This window comes from Camellia sinensis, chromosome 5 (genome assembly GCF_055761805.1).
Source record: "Camellia sinensis isolate YWXY chromosome 5, ASM5576180v1, whole genome shotgun sequence".
Taxonomy (NCBI): Eukaryota; Viridiplantae; Streptophyta; class Magnoliopsida; order Ericales; family Theaceae; genus Camellia; species Camellia sinensis.
The window spans coordinates 33597510-33617422 of NC_138965.1; the positions used below are offsets into that span (position 1 = coordinate 33597510).

A 19913-nucleotide genomic window follows, 5' to 3' on the forward strand; every position below is an offset into this window, starting at 1 on the left:
TTTAATATGGAAAATAATATTCTTTTTGAATCAGGTGATGCTATTTTTCATAAACATAAATTTCCTTTCAAATCTAGAAATAGTGGGGGTCGAATATTTTTTGAAAATATTTTATCCATGCTTAGCTTTTTTACTCCATCTTAAGTTTTTCAAGAACAAGAAAATTCTAAAATCCAACCAAGGAGGAGTAAACGAGCTAGAGTTGAAAAATATTTTGGCCTTGACTATTATCTTTATAATATGGAAGGAATTCCTTTTTCGGTGCAAGAAGCTTTATCATCACCTTATGCTATTTTCTGGAAAAAAGCTGTAAATGATGAGATAGATTCACTACTTTCAAATAAAACATGGAAGCTAGTGGATTTACCTCAAGGTTGTAAAACTATTGGGTGTAAATGGGTCGTTAATAAAAAACTTAAACCGGATGGAACTATAGATAAATATAAAGCGAGGTCTGTCGCTAAAGGTTTTAAGCAACAAATTAATTTTGATTTCTTTGATACTTTTTCTCCAGTTACTAGAGTTACATCCATTAGACTATTGATAGCAGTGGCTGCAATTCATGATTTAAAAATTTATCAAATGGATGTGAAAATAGCTTTTTTAAATACAGATCTAGATGAGGAGATTTACATTGACCAACTCGAGGGTTTTGTGGAGCCTGGCCAAGAAAACAAAGTGTGTAAGCTAACTAAATCCATTTTTTGGTTTAAAATAAGCTCCTAAACAATGACATGAGAAATTTGATTCCTGCATGCTTTAAAATGGCTATAAGACTAATAAATGTAATAAGTGCATTTATTATAAAACTTGTGAGAATGCACATTTGATTATTAGTCTATATGTGGATGATCTATTTGTCTTTGGCTCTAAATTACATATTATAAATGAGACTAAAAATATGCTTAATAGCCACTTTGATATGAAAGATCTTGGTGAAGCCAATTTTATTTTGGGAATTAAAATTACCAAGACTAATGATGTCATTTTTCTTGATCAGTTGTATTATGTTGAGAAAATTTTAAAGAAATATAATTTTCTAGACTGTAAACATATTGCTACTCATTTTGATGCATGTATACATTTATCTGTTGTAACAAATGAAAAAGAAGTGATTTATCAAAAGGAATATGCTAATATGATTGGTAGTTTGAGATATGCTACTGACTATACTAGACCTGACATTACATATGCTGTTGGAGTACTTAGTAAGTTTACTAGCAAGCTAAGTCGAGATCATTTGCTAGCCATGGAAAGAATTATGAGATATTTATTTGGTACCAAAAATTATGGTTTGTTTTATAGCAAGTATCTTGCGGTACTTAAGGGATATAGTGATGCCAATTGGAACACTTTGTCAAGTGATTCTTTCTCTACCTCGGGTTTTATTTTTACCTTGGGTGGTGGTGCTATATGTTGGAAGTCTAAAAAACAGACTATAATTGCTAATTCTACAATGAAAGCTGAGCTTATAGCGTTAGCTTCAGCATTGTGGAAACGAATCGATTGAGAGATTTGTTGCATGAAATCCCTTTTTGGGAAAAACAAATTGGTGGTGCTATATGTTAGAAGTCTAAAAAACAAACTATTATTGCTAATTATACAATGGAAGCTGAGCTTATAGCATTAGCTTTAGCATATGAGGAAGTGAATTGGTTAAGATATTTGTTACATGAAATCTTTTTTTTGAAAAAATCAATTTTTCCTGTGTTAATTCGTTATAATAGCACTACTGCTATTGGTATAATGAACTGTTAAAACCTACCATCACCTACTCCACCTACTACACCTACCACCACCTACTACCACCTACTACACACCTACCACTACCACCTACTACCACCTACTCCACTACATCTCCTATATAAGGAGCCCCTCACCATTTGTAATATACAACATATATCAATCAATAATATAATTCTCTATTTCTTTTTATACATTGAATTTTATATGGTATCAGAGCGGGTTTAGAATCGAATAATTCTGCTTCACCGGCGGGCGGCAGCCTCGCCTTGGCCGCCCGCCGGACCTCTACACATACCTTCAGTTTCCTGCATCTTCCAACTCTCTTCCCTCGTGCTTGAGCAGATTTTGCTGTGCGTCTAAGAAGCAAACGGACTCTCAGACCACTCCTCCAGTTCGCCTTTTCTCTTTCACCCTCTGACCCGCCGATCTTGATTCTTTCCTGGAGGAACTTTTCCAGTGATGCGATCTCCATGATCTTATCCTCCACCGGCTTCGCACAGTCAATCACGAACGTCGCTCCCTTCTTCTTCCCCTTCGCTCTAGCTGCTGCTCCTCGACTCATCTTCGCGACTCATCTTCAGACCGCCGATCGCCGCCTCAACCACTGAACCTCCAGAAGATGTCCATTTGGTAGCCAGTCCAAGCAGTGGGAAGCTACGACTGCTACTTCAGATTGTTTATTTACCGAACCCCGACCATGTTCCGACAAGTGCCTCAGCTCATGGCACGAGCCACCACGGTGGCGATGAGGTGTCGCTGCCAGTTCTCCACCGACGTCCCGGTGGAAGCTTCTGCGGACTCGACGTTCGTGAAGGCGTGGCGGAAATTGATACCAAACATTGAGCCCCTTCTCTTCTCTTCTCTAGAGGACAAAAGTGATCTATCACTTCTACTTCCTCCTGTGCCATCTGCTTGTCCTGCTGGCCTCTGAACCCGAGGTGATAGTGAGATCACTTTTTCTTTTTTTATTTTTTTCCTCACTGGCTTTCCTCCCCTCAACACCTTTCTTTTTTTTTTTTATTTTTTCCTCAATGGCTTCACAGTCTCCTAATCTCACCCACTCATTTCTTTATTTTTTTTTTCTTTTACTCACCCATGTGACCCACGATGCTCAGATTCTCCAACCTATTCTTTTTCTTTTCATTACACTCTTGTTCCCCACTTTCTTTCTTTTATATATATATATATATATATCTCTTTTTATTATATTATATTACAAAAAAAAAAAAAAACATCATCATCCCTCCTCCGTTTGATTTCAAACTCCCTTATTTTTATTTATTTTCTCCAAACCACTTTCCTTATTTCCCCCATCTTTCATTTTTGATTTCAAATATATTTTTATTATTTTTTCTTTCTTTTTCTTTCACATTATTTTTAATTTTTTTCCAATTCCATTCATACCATATAGCTTTGCACACCAAACCATATTTTATTCATCTCAGGGATCAACCCCGATCACAATTTTACACACACACATACACACACACAAAAAAAAAAAAAAAAAAAACAAAACAGCAACAGCTTTGTTTTCTTTTCTGCAGCCGGCCACCAACCGACCTCACTTCTTCGCCTATTCCGCCAGTCTTTTCTTCTTGCCTCCGTCCTGGGCGGCCCTTGACGGTGTTGCCTCCGTGTTTCTCACTCCACTGGGCACGGTCACTCCACCCTGCTCCTCCACTACAGCATATGGCGGACCTCCAAATCGGAACATCACGGTGGCCTTCCGCTTCAGCTCCTTATTTTCCGCCTTTAGCACACTTATCTCTGCTCGCGCATCCTTATACATGCGTTGGAGCAGAGCCAGCTGGGCGTTTAACTGCTGCACCTCATTTGTCCTACTCTGCAGCCGGTGCGACAGGTTTGTGACCGTCGTCATGGTCTCCACACATGACTTCAAAGTATACTGATTGGCCTCAATATCAGTTTGCACCGCCATTTTTTGCTCCACCGACCGCATCGAAAAGTTCAACGGAGCAAAACCAGAGGCGCTTGGTTGAGGTTCACTGGCCACCGCACCAGTTATCTCTCTTGTTGACTCGTTGAGGTCAGGAAAGAGAGTGAGCAGACTACGAGACGAAGAGGCCATATTCTGGGTAGCTGAACGGGAAGACGAGGCCATGTTATGGGTTGCTGAGTGTTTCAGAGAAGGGTTGGTTACAGAGTGTTTACAGAGTGTTTCAAGATTTGTAGCTCTTAGTAACAAGCTCTTAGAGAACGAAGAGGTTTCAACTGGTTTGTTATGCTTCCAAGCCTCAGCCTCCGCTTCGGTTTATAAAGACCATGATGAAGAGGCAGACACGCGCATCATGTGCCGCTCGGCGCTAGACGACAACATGGGCGCGCCTTTTGATGGCACGCCTTTTTATGGATTGGGCACGCCTTTTGATGGCACGCCTTTTGATAGATTGGGCACACCTTTTGAGGGTGCGACTTTTTAAGGGTCCGACAAGACTCTGTAAACTGTCCCGACATTGATTCCGGTTAGCTCCTTCATGGGTCCGACAAGACTCTGTAAACTGTCCCGACATTGATTCCGGTTAGCTCTTTCATGGGTCCGACAAGACTCTGTAAACTGTCCCACATTGATTCCGGTTAGTTTCTACAAGGGTCCGACAAGACTCTGTAAACTGTCCCGACATTGATTCCGGTTAGCTCCTTCATGGGTCCGACAAGACTCTGTAAACTGTCCCGACATTGATTCCGGTTAGTTTCTACAAGGGTCCAGCAAGACTCCGTAAACTGTCACAACAACTGTCACAACATTGTCTGCTACATCGGTCCGACATGACCCCATAAACTGTCTTCTACATCGGTCCAACACGAGCCAGTGTCTTCTACATCGGTCTGCCATAACCATACAGTCTTCTACAACGGTCTGATACGACCATACAGTGTCTCCTATCCATTTTTTATTTTTCAGATTATTTTCTTGTTTTGTTACTCTCTCCAAACTCAAGTTGGTTAGTTCCTATCCCCCTTGAGTTTGCGGGGGGCTGTTAAAACCTACCATCACCTACTCCACCTACTACACCTACCACCACCTACTACCACCTACTACACACCTACCACTACCACCTACTACCACCTACTCCACTACATCTCCTATATAAGGAGCCCCTCACCATTTGTAATATACAACATATATCAATCAATAATACAATTCTCTATTTCTTTTTATACATTGAATTTTATATGAACTACCATTTTTATAATGGTAAATCCAGACCCATTAGAAGGAAACACAGTAATGTGAGATCCTATTTGACTAATGGCATCATAACTATGAATTATGTAAAATCTTGTGATAATCTTGCGGATCTGTTAACCAAGGTCTTGGCGAGAGATAGGATCTGAAATACATAGAGGGGGATGGTTTTGAAGCCTATAAAATCATAAACCATGTATGAGGACACCCAACCCAGAGACCAGAGATTCTGTAACTAGGTTTAATGGGAAGAACGAATCATATGGTGGTTGTAAAAAATGCACTCCTTAATATATTGTTGTCCATCCCTATAATGTACGTGCATTTGTCCTGTAATGTTGGAGGGTAGTTTTTATACTCTTAATGAAATTCTGTAGCTCTTGTTGAGTGGGGTGTGTATATTACAGGAACATCCTTGACAGATTTCACCAATGTGAGCATGAAAGTGGGGTCGCTTTCTATGAAAACAAGGCTTATTCTCAAATATGGTCATGAAAACTGAGATAAGCACAAGGCCGTAATGTGCTAGCTGTTAAAAGCTTTTGTCAACACATGGATCATTATGTGTGAGTAGTAATACTTTATTTCCCCTAAATAGTTATAATTCAAGTCTGAGACCACTACTGACTCTGGAGTAGAGGTTGTTGTTTCACTAATGAAGGTTCAATACAGAGCACACATTCATGACGCATACTAGTCTATATTTGTTTGGTAATCTCTCTTGTCCTTGTTGATATTAAAATGAGTGGGGGATTGTTGGACCATTTTAATATCTTTTATTTATTTATTTTGATGACCTTTTGTTTTGTCCATGAATGGAGATTATTGGAAGGTCATGGGCATTGGTGGTGAGTTAATATTTTGGAGGTTTTGGGACTCTCCCTTTTCTCTAGTTTAATGGTAATTATTTTTTGGTGTAATTTGTAAGGTTCTAGTGGCTTATAAATTGTTCCTCTCATCTACTCATTTTTTTTGACCAGCTATTTTTACACTTAAGAGATTACTAGCCAAAGAAATAGAGCTTTGGGTTCACCATCTTGTACAGAGTTGCCTTGAACCATAGGACAAGTGGTCAGGCTATTGTATTTTGGAAGGGACAAGTTAGAGTTTAGTGACTGCTGCATCGGTATTTGAGTTTTTCCTACCGCAGTGGGCTTGATCTCCTTAAAGAAAATGAGATATCTGTGCTCAGTCTAATCTATTCATTTTCTTTGCATTATTTATCAATAAAATATAATTCTTCTAGTATTTTCACCAACAATATGTATATTTATAGACGGATGATATATAGATACACCATGGCAGTGAAGTTTTTCAATTTCTTGTTGAGATAGATTTCAACTCTTTTTTTCTTTTCTCCTTGTTGGTAGTAAGGATATGAACTAATCAATATATACACCAAGTGCCAAAAAAAAAAAGAAAAGAAAAGAAGTTGTTAGATTATAAGGTACCAAAAAACAATTGCTTGACCATAACCTAGGTAACAATACACATAAAGAGATAAGAACAATCAAGAAAAATTCAATGGGACGTGGATTTTGCAATTATAACATGGAATGGATTCACTAGCCAAATGCACCCAGTTTGGTCAGAGAGACACATACATAAATGCAAAATTGGTAATGATAAAAAGGGAAGGGAGAGAAGGAATTATATCAACAAAATTAAGTAAATATCATATTCAAAATCACAACACACTGCTAAAAGATTTTAGGGATGCAAGACCAGAAACATAAGAATTAAGTAAAAAAAAAGCACAAAAACAAGATGATAGACATAAAAAAAAGTCTAGGGTTTAGTTTCAAATTCTATAATTACATTTTCCCAAAATACCATCAATAATCAAAACATGACTGATGCATGTCTTCAGCCAAGTAATTATTGTTGGAAAATTGGTTTTTTATAGGCTTATTTTGGGCCAACTTTGTGCCTAAAATAGAGAGGGTCCCACATGTCTTTTGAAGTGGGTCCAAAGAGGTGACGTGTTCCTTACAACATGGCAAGTCACAGGGTAAAGATGGTTCGTCAAAACCATTTATGAGTGAATGGGAACTTGACGTCATTTTCGGGTTTGTGGAATAGAAAATTGAAGAAAGTAAAATGTGGGTTTCCTTGAAATGGTTATCCCACATTGGAAACTTAAGAAAACTTATGTGTATATAAGTTCTAGGTGGTAACGCTTGGGTTGGGCCCCAAGGGGCACCCCAAGTTTGTAGAAGGGAGGAGTTATGGATAAAGTGAACCTTAGCCCAAACCACCACGCGTCACCGCCGCCGGTCGGGTTGAATCTAACATTAATTTTTTGGACAAAATTTATTTGAATTTTTTCAAAGTTCTTGGAGGAAATTATTTGAATTTCAAGATGAAATTCAAATTTGAAATCAAATTTTTTGTCCAAAAATTGTGCCTATTTTCAGATCTGAATTCCATAATCAGATTTATCAGTCCAAACAGTTTTTCAATCCATTGAATTTCAGACAGATTTCTAACTGCCCAAACAGATTCAAAATCTAGACAGTTTTATAACTGCTGCAGTTGTAGATTTGTCCAGTTTTTCAAACTGCATCTGTTCAAGGGTTTTGCACCTGTTCAAGTTCAAATACATACTTGTTCGAACAGCCTTTGTATGCCTATAAATACCAGCCATTTTAGCAGTCTTTGACATCTGAAAATTAATATTAAAATTCATTTTGCTGTCATGTTTTGCTCCTTTGCATAAATTCTCTTCATATTAGTTTTTTTTTAGGAAAATTAAAGAGAGTATAGAACACAAGGTTTTTGTTCGCCGTATAAATTGTTTGGAGTGCTACTATAATTTGTGAAGATCATTGTATCCGGGGAGATAGATGCCTTTTATCCGTAAGCACCGTAGCGAGGCGAATCTGTCTTAAGTATAGAGCGTCACACACTTGACTTGATCTTTTAATTATTTATTCGGTTCGGTAAAATAAATTCGGTAAGTAATTTATTTTTATTTGTTCGATTTGTTTCATCATTTATTTTACACAGAAGATTGTTCTAACAATTATTTTGTCAAAACTAGTTGACAGTACAAAATATCATTGGGTACAAAGAGATTATGGTCATTAGCTAATAAGCATCTTGACATAATTGAAGCATCTTGACAAAAAGTTGAAAAAATTCACCGCCCACCCAACTCCATTATCGCCACCATGAACATTACCATCACTACCACTTTACAACACCAAACCCAAGTCCATCACAACCAAGAAGAAGAATGAGGAAGATAGAGGAGAAAGAAACAAAAGATGAATGTTTTGAAATTTTCGAAGTTAGTTTTTGGACAACTTTGGGCATACCAAAACCGCCCATTACACAAAGAAGTGAGAAAGCGAGGTAGTGTAGGACCAAGTAGGAAGTGAGGTGAAGAGAATGGCAAAAGAATGAAGTAGAACCGTTAAGAATCGAGAAAGATATGAAGTTCGAAAGATGGCTCAAAGAAAAGTTAAAAACGAGAAGGAAAGTCTTATTTTTCTTATCCACTTTTGGAGTTTCGACGGCATTCAAAAAAAGGAAGAACGAGACATGTGAGAGGTGATACGAAAACTAGGTCGTGAGGTGAATCCAATAACGAAAAAATGAGACGAAACGAAATTATGATGAAGGAAAGATAAGGGCTTAAAGTGGTGGTTAGTGGTGGTGGTTTGCTGGTCGGAGAGGGTGGATTTGCATCTTTCTTTTGAAATTTAGGGCCAAACTGTAATTTTTTTAAAAAAATTCCGTTTCAAATGTGACGGTAAGGGAAAAATTGATACGATTTCAAAAACTTTGGGGGTAAAATTGAAATTATTCAAAATCTGGGGTTGTAATTGAAAATCGAGGCAATACATAAAGATACAAATAAAATTTTCTCGAATTAAATTTGGGCAAGCTTAGGTAAAGACATCAAACAATCTGAGCAATTCGAAATCTAAATTGTACATATATAGATATATAAAAATATTAAATATACATATAAATTATTAGTCATTACATGATATTTAAATTAATTTTGATTTTTAAATCATATTGAATATATATTATATACACAAGTAATACAAAATTCTACATTTTTTATTCTCTCATAAATTATAAAGACTATCATAGCAACATCTCTCTTACATTATAAAAATTATTTATTTTGATGTTGTTAATAATTTTCTAAAATAATATAAATAAAGTCTAATTTTAATAAATTAATAATTTAACTGCAAAAATAAAAATAAAATTGAAATTCATATACAATTCGGGCAACTTGGACAACTCGGGTTTAATATGGATTGAGTTTAGACAAACAATCTCGAGTTACAATTCGGGGCTTGGATAGGTCTCAACATAATTTGGACAGGTTGGGCACCAAGTGGAGGGAGGTATTGATAATCACATGGGACTACTAGTCTCCTTTTATTTTTGTCAAACAAAGATGGGCTATGTAGGGACCACAAGATTGCTAGTCCAATCTTCCCACTTATAGAGCCAAACAAATATGACCTTTAGGCCACGTTTGCTTGTCCGAGTAGGTTGGATGAAATTATGAGTATGGTGGGATTGAGCGGAGGAATTAGCAATGTGGTGACATTAGATTGGAGATGTAAGATAAAAAAGCATATTTGTTTGCCTCCATGAGTAGGAGGATTGGACTATGAGTGAGATGGGCTCCACTCATAGCATGTTTGGTGTCACGACCCAAACCCACCCCTATAAGTTTAGCATCATGACCCGCCAGTAATCCTAAGATTACCGAAGGCCTCTCAAACCGATACATAATATTAGGGGCTAGTGAAAGCAAAATACAAACATGCATCGTCCATTGAGCTGTGGAGACTTACATGAGACAGAAAATATTTAAACTTTTTGTATACATATATTATTACATCATTGTTGCGTCATCATATATACAGATTAGACAAAAAGGGACCTAACCCTAAATATAGAATAAACGAAACTTGAACTTTAATCACATGGCTTTAACCATTTGACATATCCGAAACCTCCACGGGAGGCACATGGGTTGGTTGACAAGACAGAGTCCAGGTAGAAGTTCTAGGCTTGGTCACGCGCCTGATCACCTACATACATAAATAATACAGTGAGATAGAGCCTAGTGAATAATCTCAGTGTAAAGAGGTTAAATAAATGATATTCATAACTTAAACAAAACAATATAACGTTCTTGACATAATTAAAGCCTACTTCGAAAACATATAATAACTAATATGGATCATCAAATCCTTCCACAATTAGTAGTACCTAATTGCCTTATCAAAACTAGTCAGAATACCAAATAGAACGTTCACAGTGGAACAAAACATTCGGAACGCCCTCATTGGGCAGCTTCAGACAAAACGCCCACTTAGGACGACTTCATACAAAACGCCCATATAGGATGACATTATACAAAACGTCTTTATGGACGACTGATGCAAAATGTCCACTTGGGACAACTTGGTACAAAACGTCCATATAGGATGCGCTTATGTGAAACGTCCACTTCGACGACCTTATTCAATACGTCTATAACGGGCAGATATCATACAGATAGATACAATCGAAATCATGCAAAACGATCATAAAAGATCGGCGTCATATATTATATCACAATGAGTTAATAGCTTATACTAAACATATATGGCAAGTTGAATACTATATAGAAGTCAATGGGGATCAAAAGACATTTCCCAAGTTGTTATCATAGTTATCGTTCCAAAAGGAATTCATTCCTTCATAAACAAATTCCATTTTTGAAAAACTTATCATATCTTACTCACTCATTCCTAACAAAACCTCATTTTCGAAGACATATCGTATCGTACACGTTTTAGAGTTTCAAAGTATAACTTAACGGTTCCAAGGTTCTTGTTCACAAACTTATCGTATCAACATTTCATAAACATTTCATAACAAAACATAGGTGGCCCAAATTATCAAATAATATAGTCATTCTCAAAGTAATTCAGATACAAAAATAATTTTACAAAGAAATTACTCATAGTGCTTGGCCGGATGATACTTTTCGTGCAAGCGACCTACATAAACACATAACATATACGCATTGAAACGCAATATCACTTCCTTGATTTAACTTGGCTTCTCTTGTCTTTTTCTGTCTAAGTAATTCAAGTTCTACTATACTTACTTTTTCTTTATTCAAATGAATCGGGTTTTCATTTCACATATTCTTTCATTATTAAATCTTTCTTTTCCCAAATGGACCGATTTCTAACTTGGCTTCTTAATCAATCATTACTAAATCAGTGATTTATTCATGCAAAGATTTCAAATATTTTTCCTTGATTTTCAAAACATGAAATTAAACTTATAAAACTGTTACAAGAATATTTGCATGTAATTTATGAAGCTTAATTTAACCATGCTTTCCAAAATCAAGCCCAAAATAATTACTTTCTAATTTTACTTTCATAAACTAGATCTCTACTCCAACTCATCATTTTCTTATCAATTTTCCTAACAAATCTTGCATGTATGTAATTCAAATAAACTAACTAATTTACTATATATTCCAAAATATGGTTAACTCAAGTAAGACTCTTAAATTACATTAAATGTATGGATTAGGGATTTAAAATCAAAACCTCATTTATCTTCGAGATTAATTCTAGATTTCCATGGATTTTAATGTTTATAAAAACTTTTCCTTCTTCTCTTCAAAATATGGAATTGATTAACTCAAATTCTTCAAAATTTATAATGCATGTAAATATAGATCCCAATTATTTCTTAATTTCAGCTTTTAGCTAAATTATTTATAAAATCTAAGCTTCCACTTCTTACTCAAAATCCAATTTCTTACAAAATCCATAAGATTAATTCCATAGCTTTCTTAATTTCAAGTTCAATTCCTCTATTCATCCAAATTATATACAATTGAACCTAATTTCAATCTAATCCCATGAATATAATCTCAAATCCTTCTCGATCTCAAATATTATAAGATGATTCTACAAAATCAAATAAAAAATAATTAATTTCTAAGTTTATTTCCATAAACCATGAACCTACCTTCATTTTCTTCTTCAAACCTATTTCCTTGCAAATTCCATAAAATTGATTTCATGACTTTCTTAATTTCAAGTATTATGTGAAGATTCTACACAAATGAAACATAAATTCCATACCTTAAGCTTTAATTGGCTGAAATTCTTAAGTTTCCTTTCCTTCCTTTGTTATTCTACTTAGTTCTTCAATTTCTTCTTCCCTTTTTTAAATTGTCCGGCTCTCTCTCTCTCTCTCGGTGCTCCTCCCTTTCTTTCCTTCAGATTTTTTTTTCTTCTTTTAATTCTTCTCCAGCACACATAAATACACATATGTACTTGTTGCCTCCAAGGTTCTAGAGGATTCCAACACTTCACTTGTATTATGATTTGATTAGGAATAATTTAGTATATTAATTATATTTTAATTTAATCAAACATCAATTAATCTTACTTAATCTTGATTAGCACATAATTAAATTAATCTTACTTAATCTTGATTAGCACATAATTAAATTAATTATAACCAATCAAAGATCCCACATAATTTAATTAACCTAATTTGACTTCCATTAAGATCCAATTGATTATATTTAAATTTATCAATCTGAATTAGATTTTTAATTAAATTTTCAAAAGGCTCCAAATATTAAATTAAACTTATTTCCATTATCAATTTTGGCTTCTCACATCATTAAGGCCTTCAATTTCATATTAAACTCAAAATCTCCGTCAATAAATTACATACTCAAATTGAACATCTCAAAAATAAATTTAATTCATAATAATTATAATTACTAATCCTCATAATCACATTAGCTTCATTTATTTCAATTTTGACCCAATTAATCAAATCTTAATTTTTCTAATTGAATCGAATATTTAATTACACTCTCATATGGTCCAATACTTGAAATTAAACTGATTCAACTTATCAATTTCACCTCCTTAGGCTATTTGGACGTTCAATTCTTCTAATTTCGAAATAAATCCTTAATAAAACCATTTACGAATCAGACACAATAATTCTCATAAATCCCAAATTAAATCAGAATAATAAATAATTAAAATTCAAATCTCCTTAGTTGATTACATGCTAATTATTATACGTGATGAGATTGTCACATTTGGTCAGAAAAGTTGTAAAGGGATTACCACTCCAATTGGAATAGTAGTCCACCACTATGGTGGATTGGCAAAGATGGGTGAGGGGTGGATTGATGGTAAAAAAACCATTTTGTCCATTAGTTTTAATGACTTTACAATAACAAAAAAGATAACTATGTAATTTCACAAGTTCAATCGCAATAAATTAATATTACCATACTACTGCATAAACAAACACACTTTATCTTATATTTCCAACTTAATACCACTACATTATGAATCTACTCACTCAATTACATCGCTCTCATAATCCCATCCAACATAATCTACCAAACAAATATTGAGTGTTTGTTTGTACACTATTAGATTAGGACAACAATTGAGGGCAAAAGTGTATTTTACTCTCCTAGTGAGGGGATTGATTTTTCAATCCCATCTCCTGTAAGGAAAAGCTAAGCCAGCTGTGGTATGGGAATAACAGTCCACGTGGAGTAGTAATTCCACTAAATAATAAAGCTATCAAACAAGCTAATGTGGGACCCACCTCATTAGCACTTCAATCCAACTGCCTAGCTAGCCAAACAAACATACACTTGTAGTTTTAGGGTTATTTACACAGAGACCCCTAAATTATTAATAAGAAGTTTCGCTTTAACCTTTAAATTATAAAATGGTACAAACAGGCTACTAAACTATTAAAAAAAAAATATCAATTTACCCCATAAACTATAATAACGTATAAATAGACCCCCTAAACTATTTGCGTATTCCACTTTGACTCTTTTCATTAATGATTGAATTTGTATGATTTTGGGCTCATTTGGGAACTTGACTATTTTAGTTGACTTTTTGACTATTTTAACATGGTTAAAGAAATTGTGTTTTGGATAATAGTTGTTTTTTTTTTTGTTTTTTTTTCGTTCTTTGTAGTTGATTTGATAGTTGTAAGAGAATAAGTAAAACGATTATAGTTTGAATGTGACATTTTATCTTATTAGTTATTTTAGCTATTTTGTCTTTATTAACTATTTTAGCCAAAAAAGCCAACCAACCCAAGTTCCCAAACACCCCCTTTTATAATTTGAGGATATTTGTATGCTTTTATAGTTTAGAGGGTAAAGTGATACTTCTTATTGTTTAGGAAGTCCATTTGTAGGCTTTTATAGTTTGGGGGATCAGAATAATACTTCTCAATAATTGAGTCTTAATTGTCAAGCTCTTTATGATTTCAGACTCCCTTAGTGCTTCTAGAAACGCAACTTCTGGTTGTTTTTCTTCACCATCTTCATAGGCAAAATTTTCCCAGAAGATTTTGTCATCCTGGATTCTTGCTTCAATATCTAGAACTAATATATTATTCGAAGCCAATAGTAAGGTCTGTTGTGTTGTTTTTTTATTCAGAGCCAATCATCTGACTCACCTATTTAGGATTCTTTGTTTATGATAAGTCACTTCTTCATTAGTGTCATGCTCTGCAACTTCATCCTGAGTTGCCATCACACTAAGGGGCATCACACCATGCTCATATAGTTTTGTCTCTGCAAAATCTGCATGGGCAATGAATGGTTGAGGGTCTATTTGCACCTCTTCCACTTCTTTATCTCCCAAGGCCATTATGGTCTTTTGGTGCAATGAAGATGACACACACTTGTTAGTGTGTATCCAATCTCTTCCTAAGAAGGCATTATACTTGGCCTTGCTATCCACCATGAAAAAAGTTGCTACACAACTTCTAGATCCTACATTAAGGTTGATTGGTAGGATCTCTTGTGCCATCTACTTGTCCCCTATGGGGCCTGCTATGGAGGTGCTAGTTGGGATAAGTTTTGGGTTCTTCAAACCCAATCTTTTTAAGGAAGCTTTGGGCAACAAGTTGACTGCTGCTCTATTGTCCACGAAGACTTTGCTCATTAATACACCATCAAAATAGGCCTTGATATACAAGGGCTTGATATGCTGAGTCATGCTTAGAGTGAGGTACTCAAAAGGGTAATAAGGTGTAGCCACCTGGGTCTCCATCTCTATTGTATCTTCAAAATCTATTTTCTCTACCATTTCAGTTTATGTGGCAGAGGTTTTCTTATTTGATTCCACCAATTCCTCAATAGATAAGCTCCTCTTTTGTTTGGATCTGCTTTGAACCTACGAGCTAAAACATAAGCCATATTTATGTTAACAGCAAGTAATGAACCAAATTGAATTTGGATTGGCTCATTTTGTGTTTCTGACCCTCTCGAAGGTTCTGAACTGCTCTCAAACCTTTGGCCTCCCTCTATTTCCATGGGGGTAATCAATTTCACATTTGCAGGCATGGTCTGGTTAGCCTTCATAGCTTCGAACATGCCATTTTCCATCTCTCTTAAGCCATCTGGTTGGCTTATGAGCCTTCAAACTCATAATCATTCTCCATCAAGGCCTTCGATAGGCCTACTAGAGTGGTATTCTCCTTGACTGTTAATTCGACATGAATTCGAGCCAGTTGTTCTCATTTTTCTTAAGCATGATTGTTCTTGGCGTGCTCTTTGTCCACTCCTTTCTCTCTACTACTCCCACCTCTTAGGACTATCTTGATAGAGTCTTGAAGTTTCTTCTAGTACTTGGTGAATTTCGTCAAGATCTTTCTCCTTTATGATCTGGAGAGAATAGGTACCAAATATGATTGCTTCCTCTTTGAATCCTTTAACATAAACCACTAGTTGGCACAACAAGAGGTGGCCTAACCATATTTGGTTTCTGATCTTCTTTTGGCCCAGTCTGAATATCTTTAGGCCTGGTCTGCATAACAAACCAATCAAGGACTCTTGAAACCTAGAAATAAACCTGCCTTTTGTTGGAGTAAGTTCAACTTCTGGACTTCTTTCAAATCTTCTCTCTTTGTAAGACTGGTAGAGGGAGTCTGCTCTTGAATCTCCACGAGTCTTACCTCTAATTGAGCCTCTTGTACCCATTCCTATGCTCCAAGGTGCCCTTTAAGAATAACCAACTGGTTCATATAGGGCATAGCTTTATTGTGGCCTACTTGTAGGCCTTCTAGTCACAAAGCTTGGAGTGTTGTCTTTGGGATTAACCTTCTCAGATACTTCATTCACCCACTTGTAACTGCTTTGCATTTGGGGCAATTCCTTTGGACAGTTGAAGTTTCCAAAGTGCATGTTGCCATTGAGCAGTCAAATAGTTTTTGGCCATGTAAAGGGCCATTATCTTTAGTCTTTTGAGATAGCTTCTTTTCTTTTGAAGCCAGTTCTTGCCTCATTTCATTCTTTTGGACATCCAATTCTCTGAAATGTAACCCTCTCTCCAAAGCCTGGACAATTGAGTATGGAACTCCAACATTGGCTTCCACCTCATGCACCTTAGGGAAAGGATCTATGTCAATCCCCATAGCCTTGGGAATTGCAACTTGTCTTTCTTAATCTGCTCCTGGATCCTGCCTCGAAAAATAAGTTTTTAGTGTAATGAGACCAAATATTATGCCATTTACAATACATTGTACCATCTAATTCATTTGAAGGAGGCATAATTACTCCTTTAAGGAGCTTTAGGAACTGTGCTACTAGCAAATGATCAAATATTTCACCAATTTTAGTTATATCAAAAGAATACTTTCTATGGAATTCCTTCTTTTTAAACTGATGATCTATTGTGGTTTCTTTGTTAATTAAGACATCACATGTGTATGGTTCTTTGCCTACGATTTCAACAACATCCACCTCCATATTAGGATCTCTATAATAGGCTCTATATGAGGAATTGTTCATGTCTTGTTCTTCTTCTAACAAAGACTCGTACCTTGCCACTTTGTAGGTTAAGTCCCTAAAAATCTATTGCATCAAATTTCGTTCGAAACCTGAACTCTAGACCATTTTGAGCCAATCTAACAAAATCAGGCTTTACGAGTACTGCTTTACATCTATTCCTAGCCCTCTTAAATTTGGCTATGAATTGAGTAGCCTTTTTTTTTTTTTTTTTTCTTTGGTCGTTGGTTCAGTTAATGAGTTAGGGAATAATCGAAGTTTCATAGAGTCATGATTAGTGTATTCCCCATATTGCCCTATGAACCTAACAATATGTTCTATGGTTGATCGATTTCCATCCTGTTTAAACAAAATTTGGAACTTTATAGCCCCTTGGAAACTGATGCAACCTATCTACCCAGTCAGGGTAAGGCTTTCTATAGGCTGGTATTTGTACCTTCAAGCCATAAGACCACATACTTTTCGCACCACATTAAGTAATTGGTCCCTACGAATAATATTAGGAACAACTGGTTGAGCTACTAATTGAGGTGCTTGAGCCTGCTGTGGCACATATCCTTGATGGATTTGTTGCCAAGGGAATTGAGGATGCACATTTACTACAGTTTGTACAAAAGGTGTAGTCATTTGATCCAAAGAATATGCTAGCCTCGTTTGGGAAGTTGGCTATTTTAGTAGACTATTTTAGTTTTTGACTATTTTAGTAAGCTAAAATTTTTGTGTTTGGAAAGATGGTTAAATTTTTTTGTAGTTGGATGTAATGTTTGTGAGAGAAAAAGTGAAAGATTATGGGTTTGATGTGACATTTTGTCTTATTAACTATTTTAACCTATTTTGTCTTTTTATGAATTTTAACCTAAAAAAAGTCAAAAATCCATTTCCTAAACAGGGCTAGTGTACGATTTGGTGTTTGTTTGTATCTTATGATGCCTTTTTCTCTAAGAGCAACAAGTTGTGGCCTAAAAGGCTCTGCCAACTCCCTGAGTACGAGTTCAAAGACTAGATTTGACACCACCTATGTAGTATTTTGTGTTTGGGCATGTGAATATCCATATGTAGGATTGCTAGGAGTACTTGAAGGTACTATCTGAGGCTCTACATGTGTAGCATGTGTTTCTTGAGTGGTAGAAACTCTATGATAAGGCCCTGGACTCATTGGTGGCATGGGTCTCACCGATTCATAGAAAGATTGTGTTGTTCTTCCTCTGTTTTCACCATTATTTTGGCTAGTACAAAGGGATAGTCTAGGTCGAATTGATGTTTGAACAGCATTCCTATGTCCATCAGTGTTGGATTAGGACCTACATTTTCCAACCTATTATCAGTCCTTTGAATTAATGAAGCACCGAATGAATCCGAACAATTCGTAAACGTCATTGCCATTATTTAGCTTATCATAGACATTATTCCATTCTATTGATCATGTGACATGGAAGGCTTATGTAATAATGGTGCACTTCTAACTCGACTACTCTGGCCAAGTGCTTAGCCTTGCAAGGGTGCTTGCTTATAAATCTGGCCTTGTAGTTGGCCAAAATGTTAAGGATCATCCATTTGTGGCAAATGATCATCTTCTACTAGGATAGAACCATCTAATGGTTGGCCAGAAGTAGGAGGGCTTTGCATACCCTCTACTTGTATCTCAACATTATCATCATCTAGATGTTTTTTTCATTGGTGCCGTGTTCGTACCATATTTTCAACACAAAAATGGTCCCATCGGATGTACCAAAAAATATATGTTGGCTATTTTTGACTTTTCAAATGTTAGAAATGTAATTAGAGCGTGACAGTAAGGAACTGAAAAGTCCTTATAGATAATAAATGCCAAATTTATCAAACGATTGTGTTAAAGTTCTCTTGGCCTTAATAAAGTGGACTTTCTCTGTGTTGTGTTGAAAGATGAACCAACACTTTTAACTTGACTTCATAGTAGAAAGGAATGGAGAGACTGGGCAAAAAATGTAATTGATTAAATGAATAAACAATTACAAAATGTTAAGGCCAACGTCGAAGTTTTAAACCAACCAAGTTCTGAAATTATAGAGTTAATCTACTCCTATGAAATGTAAGTGTAGTGCATGAAAGTACAATGTTAGAAAGTAAAGTGCTAAAATTTAAAGAAAAATAAAATTAACAAAGACGTAGAGTCTAGATTTGGTGGGGAGGGCTCTTAGTTTTTGCTTTCATCTATTTATAGTCTCCTTTTGGCACCTTCAAAATAGTTGATTTGATTCTTCTCATCATGATCTCTCTCTCTCTCTTTAGCTACTTTTGAGGGCCACTCTGTTATTAGAGTGTGGATAACCGCTTGTAACTACTCTTTTTTATAACTTCTTCCTCATGTGCCTTCCATGTGTGTTTGAGGAGCTCCACTTGTTGAAATCTTGCACTCACTGCTCATGTGAGCGACTTTGAAGGTAGGGACTCTTCAATGATTTGTTGTATTTATGCATTGTCCATTTGCTTGCCATGTGTTAGCCTCTAATTGGTAGGTTTTAAATATGGTGCCAACATAACCAAATTACTTTATGTCATAGTTTAATGAATCATAACAAAACACTTTTTAGGCATAACTTCCTCGGTCATAACCAAAATTATAACCACAATAACTCATAACTAATACCACAATATGTTATAACCAAGTCATAAATAACACCACAATGGATCGTAACCAAATACTACTTGATGTGTAACCAAAATAGCAATCACAATAGGTCATAACCAAGTTATATAACCAACACTACAATAAGTCATAACAAAGTCATAATCAATATTGTAATAGGTCATAACTAAAGACTACAAATGTTGTAACCAAGGACATATGATACACCTACTTTTTGGGGTGTTTAATATAGAATTTCCTTGCAAACTAACAAACAAAATCTATAATAAGAACATATAAATTATAACAATATACATGGTGTCAAAGAAAAAAGCAAAATTATCATCATGCAAACTAACAAACATTTCTAGCAAACTTACAAACAAGAAGGACATGGTGATAATCCTAGCCTCTTTCTTTTTTTTTTTAGATTGGATCCAAGCATCTCTTGAAATCTACTAATTGTTGCATATATAGAATTTTCATCAGAAAGAATCCGT

General features: G+C 35.5%; 1 long non-coding RNA gene across 1 annotated transcript; it reads right to left on the reverse strand.

Moving 5' to 3' along the window:
- Positions 1-9784: 9784 nt before the first annotated feature.
- LOC114286961 (uncharacterized) lies at positions 9785-12296 on the reverse strand. The gene is made up of 2 exons (XR_014328717.1): positions 12091-12296; positions 9785-10023 (listed from the first exon to the last, which is right to left on the reverse strand). It is a non-coding gene; the product is annotated as an uncharacterized LOC114286961 (long non-coding RNA).
- Between the last annotated feature and the right edge of the window lie 7617 nt (positions 12297-19913).